The sequence below is a fragment of the Eumetopias jubatus genome, unplaced genomic scaffold (genome assembly GCF_037043125.1).
Source record: "Eumetopias jubatus isolate StellerSeaLion01/CBP00866 unplaced genomic scaffold, mEumJub1_p1.0 scaffold_7, whole genome shotgun sequence".
NCBI lineage: Eukaryota > Metazoa > Chordata > Mammalia > Carnivora > Otariidae > Eumetopias > Eumetopias jubatus.
In genome coordinates this window covers 60,882,212-60,896,767 of record NW_028274813.1, presented here as the reverse complement: position 1 = coordinate 60,896,767, position 14,556 = coordinate 60,882,212, and the positions used below count along the sequence as shown (strand labels likewise).

The following is a 14,556-nucleotide window of genomic DNA, read 5'->3' as shown; positions in this document are numbered from 1 at the left end:
TTTGTTTCCAAAAAATTTGTAAATATATTGACATAGAAATACTTTCAGCAGGGGTGCCTGGCTGGCTCAGTCAATAGAGCATGCAACTTTTGATCTCAGGGTCAGGAGTTCAAGCCCTACATTGGGTGTAGAGATTACTTAAAAATAAAATATTAAAAAAAAAAAAGGAAGAAATGCTTTTGGTAGACAGACATGGATTTCAAGTACAAGAGCAAAGATTTGTTTCACTTGTACTATCTCAGAATGAAAATATTCCATGTTTCATGAAATAACTATACTCCTACAAAGCTCAATGTAAATATCACTTTTCATAATAAATCATAGTTTTATAACATTGTTTTCAGATTACTATTGAAATAAATTTCGATGAGTTAAATTAAAAATTAAATCTGATTCCAAGAAGTAATACAAATTACATGAAAAAGGCAACTATAAACACATAAGAAAAACTGATACAGCTTTATTTCATTTTACATACAATAAATAATGTTAAATAAGTTAAATAAGGCAAAATACTTAAATAATTAAAAGGAATACCTTACAATTATTCTTTCCTTTATGTACTTTCTGGGTTGCCTTAACTTTTAAAAAAAAGTAAATATTCTCTTCATCACAAAAATACTACATTTTCACAATAAAAAAGCTTTTTTATACAATTCAGACAGGCAAAAATAAACAGTAAAAGTACTCCAGCTCACGACCCAAATTCCTTTCATCATGCATATTTGTGTTCATGTGTTAACATTTTCACTGGACTTTCTCTTTACAAAAAAAAAAAAAAGGAATTAAATTGCTTTTAATTTTTCCTTTTACAACCAGTATTTATTAATTTCAACTCTAAAAGTCACAAGACCTTTACCCAAAAACCTGGCACTTCCTCCTATACGGCTATCAGTAGGTGTATTTAATAATAATAATGGGCTCAAATGACTATTTTATCTGAAAGAAACTAGCCAAGAAAATCAGCTTTCCAAGATAATGATGAAAAGTTAATGTATAATATCAACAGGATATTTAATGTAGTTTGGTAATCCTTTTATTTATTTATTATTATTAATTCCCTAGCAATCTACATTACTTGCTCCTTTCTTTCATCTAACAAATCCATTCCAAAATTCTCACTCTCATATTCTAGCAGCCTAATGGTCAATGGCATGATTTGGATCATCACTGTCTGCTCTTAGAATATTTGTTTTATAATTCTAGCAACAACTCAGCCTTCCTTAAAAAGGTTCAAGGTATAAGAAAAAAATCTCAATCTCAAAGAAATTCTATTCTCAGATACTGAAAAAATGAACTTTTTAAAATTGGCATGGAAACCCTCTGCAGTTTCTGCTCAATTTTGCTGTGAACCTAAAACTGATCTAAAACAAAGTTTAATCATTTAAAAAATATTAGCAATCTCTAGAGCTAAGATATTTATTAATTCATAAACTGTCACATGATATTCCAAGTGGCTTGATGAATTTACTAAGGCCCAGAGTATATATATCCCTTGTCCTTATAAGCCCCAAAGTCTGATTTTGCCAACACACTAAATATGGATCTTAAGGAAAGACTGATATTAGCCATGGCTAAAAAAACTGATACACAGGGTGCCTGATACATAGGGTGGCTCAGTTGGTTAAGCGACTGCCTTCGGCTCAGGTCATGATCCTGGAGTCCCGGGATCGAGCCCCGCACCGGGCTCCCTGCTCAGCAGTGAGTCTGCTTCTCCCTCAGACCCTCCCCCCTCTCATGCTTTCTCTCTCTATCTCATTCTCTCTCTCAAATAAATAAATAAAATCTTAAAAAAAAAACTGATACATAAAAACCAGAGTGCCAATTTATACATTTACGACGAGAAATAACTGTCACACAAACCAGAATATTAAATCCATACATCAGCACCTTATCCCTATGAAGAAGCACCACTCAGACCCCAATATTAACTGAAAATAAGGCAAGTTATCATTCAAAAAATATTTCTGAATCTATGTATTCAGCAAATTTTCTGTCTGTAGATAGACCTGCATGAGGTCATCCCAGTTCTGATTCTATGACCATAAAACTACTACACAACCAAAAACTACATGGAGAATGAATCAAAACAAGAGGAGAAAGAAAAATCCAATATTTAATGGTATTAGTTTAAGATAATCTGATCCAGTTTTCTAACAATTGGCTTTGCCAATAGATGTGATTTACTGGTAGCTGCAACTCTCTTCTTCAGTGAAAAACAGTAACAAAACATGGTGGTTTCCAATATTTTTAATATTCTGTTATTATTAATCAACCCAGATTGTGATGGACACATTCTTTTAAGATTTAATGAAGTACAGTGAGCATTTAGTAGACCTGGGAATTTTTTGTCTTCGTAAAGCAATGGTCTCAGAACCTCTACTCTACCAGATGTTTACAAGAGTAAGTTATTCTAAAATAAGAGTAACATTGCTTGACATTTTTGCAAACATCTTTAATTTTTAGCTTAATAAAAGATGGTTTGATTCTCTTATCTGCTTGCTTCTTCATTCAGTCTAATACAATATCACATATCAGGTACCTCTGGAAAACTTCACCCTACACTTGTGAGAAAATGACAGTGGAAAAAAGTAAGTAAAATCTTAGTACTGTCATGAAAACAGTTTTGACCTCATGGACCTGAAAAGGTCCTGGAAACTTCCCAGAAGCCTAAGACCACAGTTTGTGATCCACTGCCTTAACATGACTTTGGGGAAAAAAATTATATATATATAATACCTATATATAAAATCTGTGTTCTTAAAGGTTAGACTATTGATGTGTTATATTTACCTCATATCAAAATACGTGAGGGCTCCTCACTGTAGTCTCCAAGTAATGACAACATAAAGTACACTGGGTTTACTTATAAAATAGGGGGTTAATGCCTGCAGTGCATCTATGCCTATTCTATTGGATATGGAGAAAAATTTTATCATTTCAAATGATTTGGGGATTTATGCTTTATAGTTAAATCTTCATTTTAAATACACATAACAATATAAATAACTTCATCTGAGACAGAACTCAGAATCATTATACTGGTCCTAAAATAACATCAACTATGGTTAACAAATTATCTGAAGACTTAGCTTCTAGAAATAAATGTTAGCCCTCAGGTAGCAATAATAAAGTACCTGGCATTCAACAGTTACAGAACTTATTCTTCTTCCTTTTTTTTTTTTTTTGAGAGAGGGAGAGAGAGCGAGCATCCATGCAAGAACTGGGGGAAGGGCAGAGGAAGAGGGAGAGAGAGAATACCAAGCAAGTTCCACACCCAGCAAAGAGCCGGACACAGTGCTCGATCTCAAGACCCTGAGATCATGACCTGAGCTGAAATCAAGAGTCGGATGCTCAACCAACTGAGCCACCCAGGTGCCCCAACAGTAACAGAACTTCTTGATTCATTCACCAAATATTTACTAGGTGCCTACTCTATACCAGGCACTAAGGACACAATGATAAATGAATAAGAGAAGCATTCATGGAGGGTAGCAGGAAAGATCAGAATTTTAAAAGTAACTTTTTATAATAAATATAAAACTCAGAAGAGGTACTATGAAGAAGAGGACAATTTTCAAAAACATCATAAGGACGTACTTACTACGTGTGTGTGTGTGTGTGCGCGCGCGCGCGCGCAAATGCATGCGGGTGCATCTGTCTTTGAGTGGGTGGATGAAGGTGGTCATGGAAGACTTCTCTGGTGTAATCATATTTAAGTTGTGATCTAAAGGATGAGATGAGTAGCAGGTAAAAAAAAGAAGGGGAAAAGGGTAGAGAAGAAAGGAAGGCTGAAGAACAAAAGTTAAGATAGGGAAAATAATAACTGTGAAAGCTATGTGAATGGAATTATTTGAGAAATGTTAAATAAACATATTTCTACTAAACTTATTTACCTATAGAAAGACTTGTGCTCTAGCTGGGCCTCCTAAGGGCAAAGTCATTATATGGCCATATACCTGATAATTAATGGGAAGTATTTTTATCTATATTATATTGTGGAACATATGAACCTTCAAAATAAAAAGAAATATTTCACAAATTCTCAATTTTTGAAAATTTATCAGTAATACTAAGCAGGTAAAAAAAGCTTCCCTACGACAATCTAATCTTAGAAATTGATCCCTTTTCAAAACATCAATGATTCATTGGTGTCACCATCCTAAAATTTATTTTTCCTTAAGTTTTACCTTGAAAATCACTTTTTCTTAAAAGAGTTATTCATTTATTTTAGAGAATACAAGCAGGGGCAAAGGGCAGAAGGAAAGGGAGAGAGGGAATCTCAAGCAGGCTCCAGGCCCAGCGTGGAGCCCAACATGGGTCTCAGTCTCACAACCCTGAGATCATGACCTGAGCCAAAATCAAGAGTTGGATGCTTAACTGAGCCACCCAGGCGCCCCTCAGGTCATGATCTCAGGGTTGCAGGATCAGGCCCCTCATTGGGCTCTGCACTGGGCCTAGAGCCTGTTTGAGATGTCTCTCTCCCTTTCCCTCTGCTCCTCAGCCCCCATCCCTCTCTAAACAAAATAAATAAAAATAATTATCAGAATAAAAACGTCTCAGAGAAATTCTGTTCCCAGCAATATCATTTTAAGATATCCTGAAATATTCCTGCATAAAATATCTAAAAAAAATACAATATACCTTTTTAAATTAATGGTTCAGCTTCTAAGGATATTCTGAGTCTAGAACAAAAGGTGAGTATTAATCCAGACAGGCAAGTGAGCAATGAAGCTCCTGGCTGCTGCCTTGGAGAGCCTACAGACTATTGGCTTAAATAGCCACCTGTACAGATGGGAGAGACAGATCAGAGTCCTACATGTAAAACTGACACCAGTGAAGGCTACAAACTCAATACAAAGGCAAGCTAGAAGGAGAAGGCAAAACACTCAACTCCAGAGAAGAGTCAGTGATGAAACTTGTCTACTGACTTTGGGTAGGGGAATACAAGGGAAGAATAGCCTTTCCTTCAAGTTCATGTTCTCAGGCTGGCCATCACATAAGTTGGAGTACTGCAAAGCAGGAAGAATCATAAGGTGAAAATTCTAATTTCAAGTAAGCCAAGACTGGGGTGCCTGGCTGGTTCATTTGGTAGAGCATGCAATTCTTGATCTCGGGGTCATGAATTCATGCCCCACACTGGGCACAGAGCTTACTTAAAAATTTTAAAAATAAATAAATAAATAAATAACATAAATAAATAACATAAATAACATAAATAACATAAACCAAGGTTGACAGGACCACCAAATACCTGGAGAAGCAAGAGCAATTCCTCTCTGGAGGAACACAACTTTCAACCCAGGTTTCAAAGTAATTCCCACAAAATCCAAAGAAATCTAAGTCCATATTACAAAAATCCAAAACAAACAAACAAGGGTAAATAAACAGAAACAACAAAAAGCCCAAACTGTAAAAACTTAAGTTAGTGGAATTAGTGGAATAAGGACTATAAAATCAGTATTTTTAATATGTTTTAATTAAGAAAATGAAAATAAATATGAATAAAGAATGAATGAGCCATAGCAAAAAGTGGAAAAACCACCAAATGCAAATTTTAAAAATTAAAATATAAGGGGCATGATTAAAAACTCAATGACAGGAGAACTGCTTCCAAGACTATGGTGGACTAGGTAACCCAACCAACCTTTTGATTGAAAAGACAAAATGGCAGATTAAAAGATAAATTTAATCTTAAATGCACTGATGAGCCAAAAGGCAGGAAAAAAATATTCAAAAATAAAAACCTATATGAAATCCAAACTCAAGTTTTACTGGGAGCAATAAAGCTGACTTTCACTTTGAGTGGCACCAATTACTTTGGTTTCCATTGACCTATTGTGGCAAAGCAGGGAGAACAACAGTAAAACTCTAAACAAAGTTGTATTTTCAAAGGAGTACATATTGTCAGTGAGATGCTGAATTAAATAAACCCAACCCATTAAAAGTTAGTAAGGTAAACTGCCCATACCTAAATGGAGAAGAGATAACAATAACAACAAAAATCTCCTCAGAGACACTAGAACTAAAAGTTAGCCGTAACAGAGGTTTATACTCTGTGTTCATATTATGTGGCTGGCTTGAACTTCAAATCAAGAATTCAGTTTAATGAGACGTTGGTAGCGTCTCTTTGCATTTAGAAGAAGGAAATGCAACTCCTCTCTGAAGGAATTAACCTTTAACCAACCAAATCAGCAAATGAAGTCATAAGATACAAAAGCTCAGAATCAAAATTCTAAATTCTAAATTTCTGAAATAAAAAACTACTGCGAAGAACATTTAGAGAATAGAGCACCATGAGAAAGCATATATGGCAGAATCAGATCTACAAAGACCTCAGGAATATGAGAATGATCAGTCAATATAAAATAACTATGCTTAGTATAAATAAAATATAAGTAAAGAACAAGAGACAAAAACTGAGCAGACGGGCCAACTTCCAGAAGCAGTTGTAATTAAAAAGGAAGTACCCAGAATGTAGGACAGACAGACAAAGAGATGGAAAATATGAACTTGAGATTAACAGACATGTATAAAGTGAAAAGGTCTAACATACATCTTGTCAGAGTCCTGGAAAGACAAGAAAAAAATGGGACAGAGGCAATATTTAAAGAGATAATGGCTGAAAATTTTCCAGAATTGTCAAAATATATTAATCCATTAATGAAGTATGCCTCAAATATCCCCTAAAGAATAAATAAAAGGAAATCCAGACCTGGACACACCACAGTAAAATGTAAAATGCCAAATACTAAAAAAAGATATAAAAAAGAGCCAGAGAAGGGTGGCTCTGCATTAAGCGTCTGCCTTCAGCTCAGGTCATGATCCCGGGGCCTGGGATTGAGCCCCCTGTCAGGCACCCTGCTCAGCAGTGCTGCTCTCCCTCCTTGTGCTCTCTCTCTCATGCGCTCTCTCTCTCTCAAATAAATAATCTTTAAAAAAAAAAAGAGGTGGAGAAAAGATAATTAATTTATTAGTTCAACTGCTGGTTGACATCTCAACAGCAACAATGTAAACCAAAAAATGGTGGGAAAGTATCTGAGCATCTAAAATGTGCTGGGTGAAAATAATTGTCAATCTAGAAGTCTATGTCCAACTGAAAAAGTCTTTCAAAAATAAAGACATTTTCGGACAGGCAAAAATTTGTAAGTATTTGATATCAATGGACATTCACTAAAATAAAATTCTAAATGATGAACTTCATTCAAGCAGAGGAAAGTGATTCCAAATGAAAGATCTGAGATGGAAGACATCATAATCACAGAAAGTGATAAACCACATAACTAAATGTAAATCAACACTGAATGCACAAAACAATAATACTGGAGTTAAACACAAACCTGCAAAATAGAACTGATTTGATAATAACCATATGTTAAGTGGGGTGGAGGGCAGAAATTAGAGTAATAAGGATCAAGCTCCTTATACTGATTACAAAAAAGGTAAAAAAAAAAAAAAAACTTTAAACCTTGGGAAATGAAGTATATATGTTAAAATTTATATAGTAATCACTAAAGAAAAAGGAATAAAGTATAACTTTCGAACCAAGTGACAGGAAAAGGATACAAAATGAGAAAACATCAATTCATAAGGAAAGAAAAAATAAGACAATAATTAACAAAAGAAATACAGATATGGTAAAAAAAAGAGAGAACAAAATATGACAGTATCAGTAAATCCAAACATATCAGTAATTATAATAAATATAAATATTCCAGGTAAAGGACAAAGATTTTTCTTTTTATTCACAAGGAAGTTTAATAAAAGGCCGGCTCACCTTCCCACTCTGACTGCCCTGCCGGTCTTTTTTGCCAGCTCCCCTTGCTTGGGCTCACAGGTCTTTGTCCTTGGCCTTCTCTTCATGACCTTCCTGTTTTCCCAGGCTGACCTCATTCACTTTTTTTTTTTTTATTCCAGGAATTTATTTTTAGGAAATATTTATGCATGTACACAAAGATTTTATACATCAAGATACTCACTTCAGCATTGTATCTAACAGCAAAATTTTGATAACTATCAATAGGTAATGGTTTCAATAACTGATGGGTGTCTATGTATTGGGATTGTACAGCAGCCATTAAAAACAATGTTGTAGAAGAATGATTAGACTTATTGGAAAATGTTCATATTAATAACAGAAGCAGACCCCAAACAATATAAACAAAAAAAGAGTCTTTTAATGTTTACATGTGCGTGGTTTATATAAAAAATACCTCGACACTAAATACAGTAAAATATAACTGGTTATTACTGGTCACTTTTTTTTTATTATGTTATGTTAATCACCATACATCATTAGTTTTTGATGTAGTGTTCCATGATTCATTATTTGTGTATAACACCCAGTGCTCCATTCAGTACGTGCCCTCTTTAATACCCATCACCAGGCTAACCCATCCCCCTACCCCCTCCCCTCTAGAACCCTCAGTTAGTTTCTCAGAGTCCGTAGTCTCTCATGGTTCGTCTCCCCCTCTGATTTCCCCCCCTTCATTCATCTTATGGCTTCATGTACAAGAGGTTTGCCAGTGACTTCCAAATCTGGATTACCAATCCCAACTTCCCTCTCCCAGAACCTTACATCCATTTCCCCATTGGATACCTTCACTTGGATATGCTCCAGGTGTCAGTTGGTTTAAAACTGATCTCATTACTTTTCCCCAAACCTTTGCCCCAAACCTGTTCCTTCTCTAGAATGCTCCTTCTTTAGTGAAGGTTCACACCATGCACCTAGTTGCCCAAGACAAAAAACCCAGTCAGCCTAGGTCCTCCATCCCCTTATATTCTATAGATCATCAGATATTCCTTCAACACTTTATAAAGACAAAGATTTTTAAAAATCAAACCATATTTACAAGAGACATACAAAATCTAATGATATAAAAAGGTTAAAAATTAAAAGATTATTTTAAAAATACATGAGCCTAGTACTTTTTTTTTTAATGTGGGGCTTGATCTCACGAGATCAAGAGTCCCACGCTCTACCTACTAAACCAGCCAGATGCCCCAGATGCTAGTTCTTAATAAAAAGGGAGTGATGTAAATCTACAAATAGTAAATACAACAGACCCTAAGCAAAAATAATTTCCACAGATAAGAAGGACCATAAATAAAATAATTCACACTGAGGTATAAATTATAAACTTGTATGTACTTAATTATCAATTATACATCTTCAAAATATACAAAGAAAAATCTATGGAGATACGAAGGAAGAAAGTGACAAATCACTGTCAGAGTATAAGATTTTAACACACCCCTCTCATAACTGTGAGGTCAAGCTGACCAAAAACATTAAGTAAGATATAGAAAAGTTCAGGCTCTAATGATCACTGAACTCAACAGAGAAGCATACATTCTTTTCAATCATACAGGACATTTACGAAAACGGACTACAAACTGAACCATAAGTTTCAATACATTTTAAACAACTAGGATCGTACAAACTATATTCTCTGTCCAAAGAATCACATCAGAAATTTGTAAGAAAAAGGAAGATCAGGAAACTCTGTTTGGAAGATACAAATTGCTAAATAACTCATAGGTCAAAGAAGGTATTAACATGAAAATTAGAAAATACAAGTGGGTAACAGCAAAAATGCTATATAACAAAATTTGTAGAACGTAGCTAAAATAGTACTGAGTGGTAAATTAATAGCCTCAAGGAAGTCCATATGAGAAAAATGTGAGACTAAAATTAATTAGCTAGTTAAAAAAAGGAAATCAAGAAAAGTAGAAAAAAGGAAATAAAAGGAACAAAAATTAACAAAAGAGGGCGGAGCAAGATGGCAGAGGAGTAGGAGACCTGGATTTCCTCTGGTCTCAGGAATTCAGCTGAATGGCGATCAAACCATTCTGAACACCTACGAACTCAACAGGAGAGCGAAGAGAGTAGCAACAACTCTCTGAACACAGAAGCGACCACTTACTGGAAGATAGGACATGTGGAGAAGTGAATCCGAGGCGATATTCGGGAGGAGACATGGCGGGGGAGGGGGCCTCCGCCGCTTCTAGCAAGTGATAAGAGCCACGGAGCACAAAATCGGAACTCTTAGAAGTTGGCTCCGCTGAGGGATGTCACTCCAGTGGCTAAGCGGGAGGCGGAACCCTCGCGGGACAGTGTGGTCTCAGGACCCTCGGGGTCACAGAAAGACGGAGGGTGCCTGAGTGCAGCAGAGCTCCCAGGTATCAGAGCGGGGAAGCCAGCTGCAGAGACAGACCGAGGCGCGGGCTTTCAGGTCGGGGTGGCCATAAACTGTGATCCGCGGCCCAGTCGGGCCACTGCGCCTCCAGCAGGGACCCAACAAGTGGCAAAGCCTGGGAGACCCCCTTCCTCCCCCAGGAGGAGCGGCGTGGGAGTGCACAGCAGGAATCTGCTAGGTTTGGAGACTCCACACCGGGCCGAGTGCCAGAGATAGAAACGCTCAGTCACAGGCCTGGTGAGCACGGAGTGCGGCCGGAGATTGGGGACACGGGAGTGATTGACTGCTTTTCTCTGGGGGCGCACTGAGGAGCAGGGCCCCAAGGTCTGGGTTCCTCTGGACTGAGATTGGGAGGCCACCATTTTCACTCTCATCCTCGAAAGCTGTACCGAGAGCTTACAGGGAACAAAAGCTCCCGAGAGCAAACCCGAGCAGATTGCTTAGCCCGGAATCACAAGGGCGGGGCAATTCTGCCTCAGGCAAAGACATTTGGGAACCATAGCAACAGGCCCCCCCCCCCCAGAAGATCAGCACAAACAGCCAGCCAAGACCAAGTCTACCCATCATGGAGAACAGGAGAACTCCAGCGCTAGGGGAATACTGCACATAGAATTCATAGCTTTTTTACTATGATTCATTAGTTTTTCAAAGGTAATTTTTTTAACTTTTTTTTTTTGAAATTTCTTTTCCCTTTTTCAACCAACATCTTATCAATCCCTTTTTAAAAAAATTTTTTTTATTTTTCATTTTTAGAGTCATATTCTATCCCTTCATAGTAGTTACCCTTATTTTTGGCATATATATATAAGTTGTTCTCTCTTTAAAATTTTGAGATACAGTTTCTTGTAACAGATCAAAATATACCATATATCTCTAGTGTATGGCTTTGTTCTACTCTCCTGCCTGATCCCATTCTCCTTTTTTTTTTTTTAAATCTTCTTTCTTTTTTCAAACAACTTCTTATCGATTCCTTTTATAAAATCTTTTATAATTTTCATCTTTACAGTCATCTTCCATCCCTTCATTGTATCAACCCTTATTTTGTACATATATAAGTCTTTCTTTCTTTACAATTTTAGGAGGCACTATCTTCTAACAGACCAAAATACACCCAAAATCTACTGTGTGGCACTGATCTATGCACTAGCCTGGTCATATCTGATCATATTCTTTTTTTCTTTTGTTCTGTTTTTGTTTTTATCTTTTTCTTTTTTTTTTCTCTTTCTTTTTTCTTTCTTTCCCTTTCTTTTCCCCTGGTTTCAGGTCTTTTCTGATTTGTTTAGAGTATATTTTCTGGGAACATTGTTAACCTGTTAGCATTTTGTTCTCTCATTCATCTATTCTCCTCTGGACAAAATGACAAGACGAAAGAAATCACCTCAGCAAAAAGAACAAGAGGTAGTACCATCTGCCAGGGACCTACTCAATACAGACATTAGTACGATGTCGGACCTACAGTTCAGAATCAAGATTTTAAAAATACTAGCTGGGCTTGAAAAAAGCATGGAAGTTATTAGAGACACCCTTCCTGGAAATATAAAAGAACTAAAATCTAACCAAATCGAAATCAAAAAGGCTATTAATGAGGTGCAATCAAAAATGGGGGCACTAACTGCTAGGATAAATGAGGCAGAAGAGAGAATCAGCGATATAGAAGACCAAATGATGGAAAATAAAGAAGCTGAGAAAAAGAGAGATAAACAACTACTGGATCACGAGGGCAGAATTCGAGAGATAAGCGATACCATAAGATGAAACAATATTAGAATAATTGGGATCCCAGAAGAAGAAAGACATAGACGGGCAGAAGGTATATTGGAGTAAATTATAGCAGAGAACGTCCCTAATGTGGGGACGGAAAAAGGCATAAAAATCCAGGAGGCACAGAGAAGCCCTCTCAAAATCAATAAAAATAGGTCAACATGCCGACATCTAATAGTAAAACTTACGAGTCTCAGAGACAAAGAGAAAATCCTGAAAGCAGCTCGGGAAAAGAGATATGTAACCTATAAAGGTAGAAACATTAGATTGGCAACGGACCTATCCACAGAGACCTGGCAGGCCAGAAAGGACTGGCATGATATATTCAGAGCACTAAACGAGAAAAATATGCAGCCAAGAATACTATAACCAGCTAGGCTCTCACTGAAAATTGAAGGAGAGATAAAAAGCTTCCAGGAAAAACAAAAACTAAAGGAATTTGCAAACATGAAACCAGCCCTCCAAGAAATATTGAAAGGGGTCCTCTAAGCAAAGAGAGACCCTAAAAGCAGCACAGACCAGAAAAGACCACAGACCATATACAGTAACAGTTACCTTACAGGCAATACAATGGCACTAACTTCATATCATTCAATAGTTACCCTGAATGTAAATGGGCTAAATGCCCCAATCAAAAGACACAGGCTGGGGCGCCTGGGTGGCTGAGTTCGTTAAGCGGCTGCCTTCAGCTCGGGTCATGATCCTCAGGTCCTTAGATCAAGCCCCGCATAGGGCTCCCTGCTCGGCTGGAAGCCTGCTTCTCCCTTTCCCACTCCCCCTGCTTGTGTTCCCTCTCACACCGTCTCTCTCTCTCTTTCTCTCTGTCAAATAAAATCTTAAAAAAAAAAAAAAAGACACAGGCTATCAGATTGCATTAAAAAACAAGACATCGATATGCTGTCTACAAGAGACTCATTTTAGACTCAAGGACACCCCCACATTGAAAGTGAAGGGGTGGAAAACCATTTACCATGCTAATTGACACCAAAAGAAAGCTGGGGTGGCAATCCTTATAGCAGACAAATTAGAGTTTATTTTTTTTAAGATTTTATTTATTTGACAGAGAGAGAGAGCGAGAGCAGGAACACAAGCAGGGGGAGTGGGAGAGGGAGAAGCAGGCTTCCCGCAGAGCAGGGAGCCCAATGTAGGACTCGATCCCAGGAAACTGGGATCATGACCTGAGCCGAAGGCAGATGCTTAACGACTGAGCGACTGAGCCACCCAGGCGCCCCAGACAAATTAGATTTTACAACAAAGACTGTAATAAGAGACGAGGAAGGAGACTATATCCTACTTAAAGGGTCTGTCCACCAAGAAGATCTAACAATTGTAAATATCTATGCCCCTAACATGGGAGCAGCCAATTACATAAACCAATTAATAACAAAAGCAAAGAAACACATTGACAACAATACAATAATAGTGGGGGACTTTAACACCCCCCTGACTGAAATAGACAGATCATCTAAGCAAAAGATCAACAAGGAAATAAAGACTTTAAATGACACACTGGACCAAATGGACTTCACAGACATATTCAGAACATTCCATCCCAAAGCAACGGAATACACATTCTTCTCTAGTGCCCATGGAACATTCTCCAGAACAGATCACATCCTAGGTCACAAATCAGGTCTCGACCGGTACCAAAAGATTGGGATTAGTCCCTGCATATTTTCAGATCACAATGCTTTGAAACTAGAACTCAGTCACAAGAGGAAAGTCGGAAAGAACTCAAATACATGGAGGCTAAAGAGCATCCTACTAAAGAATGAATGGGTCAACCAGGAAATTAAAGACGAATTTAAAAAATTCATAGAAACCAATGAAAATGAAAACACAACTGTTCAAAATCTCTGGGATGCAGCAAAGGCAGTCCTAAGAGGAAAGTATATAGCAATACAAGCCTTTCTCAAGAAACAAGAAAGGTCTCAAATACACAACCTAACCCTACACCTAAAGGAGCTAGAGAAAAAACAGCAAATAAAGCCTAAACCCAGAAGGAGAAGAGAAATAATAAAGATCAGAGCAGAAATCAATGAACTAGAAACCAAAAGAACAGCAGAACAGATCAACAAAACTAGGAGCTGGTTCTTTGAAAGAATTAACAAGATTGATAAACCCCTGGCCAGACTGATCAAAAAGAAAAGAGAAATGACCCAAATCAACAAAATCATGAATAAAAGAGGAGAGATCACAACCAACACCAAAGAAATACAAACAATTATAAGAACATATTATGAGCAACTCTATGCCAGCAAATTAAATAACCTGGAAGAAATGGATGCATTCCTAGAGATGTATCAACTACCAAAACTGAACCAGGAAGAAACAGAAAACCTAAACAGACCTATAACCACTAAGGAAATTGAAGCAGTCATCAAAAATCTCCCAACAAACAAAAGCCCAGGGCCAGATGGCTTCCCAGGGGAATTCTACCAAACATTTCAAGAAGAATTAATACCTATTCTCCTGAAACTGTTCCAAAAAATAGAAATGGAAGGAAAACTTCCAAACTCATTTTATGAGGCCAGCATTACCGTGATCCCAAAACCAGACAAAGACCCCATCAAAAAGGAGAATTACAGACCAACAT

The 14,556-nt window shown here is 37.1% G+C and overlaps 1 protein-coding gene across 2 annotated transcripts in view; it reads right to left on the bottom strand.

The window, feature by feature from the left end:
* Nucleotides 1-14,556, bottom strand: part of RALGAPA1 (Ral GTPase activating protein catalytic subunit alpha 1) — a 252,659-nt gene that overhangs the window by 176,274 nt on the left and 61,829 nt on the right. The window lies entirely within an intron of this gene.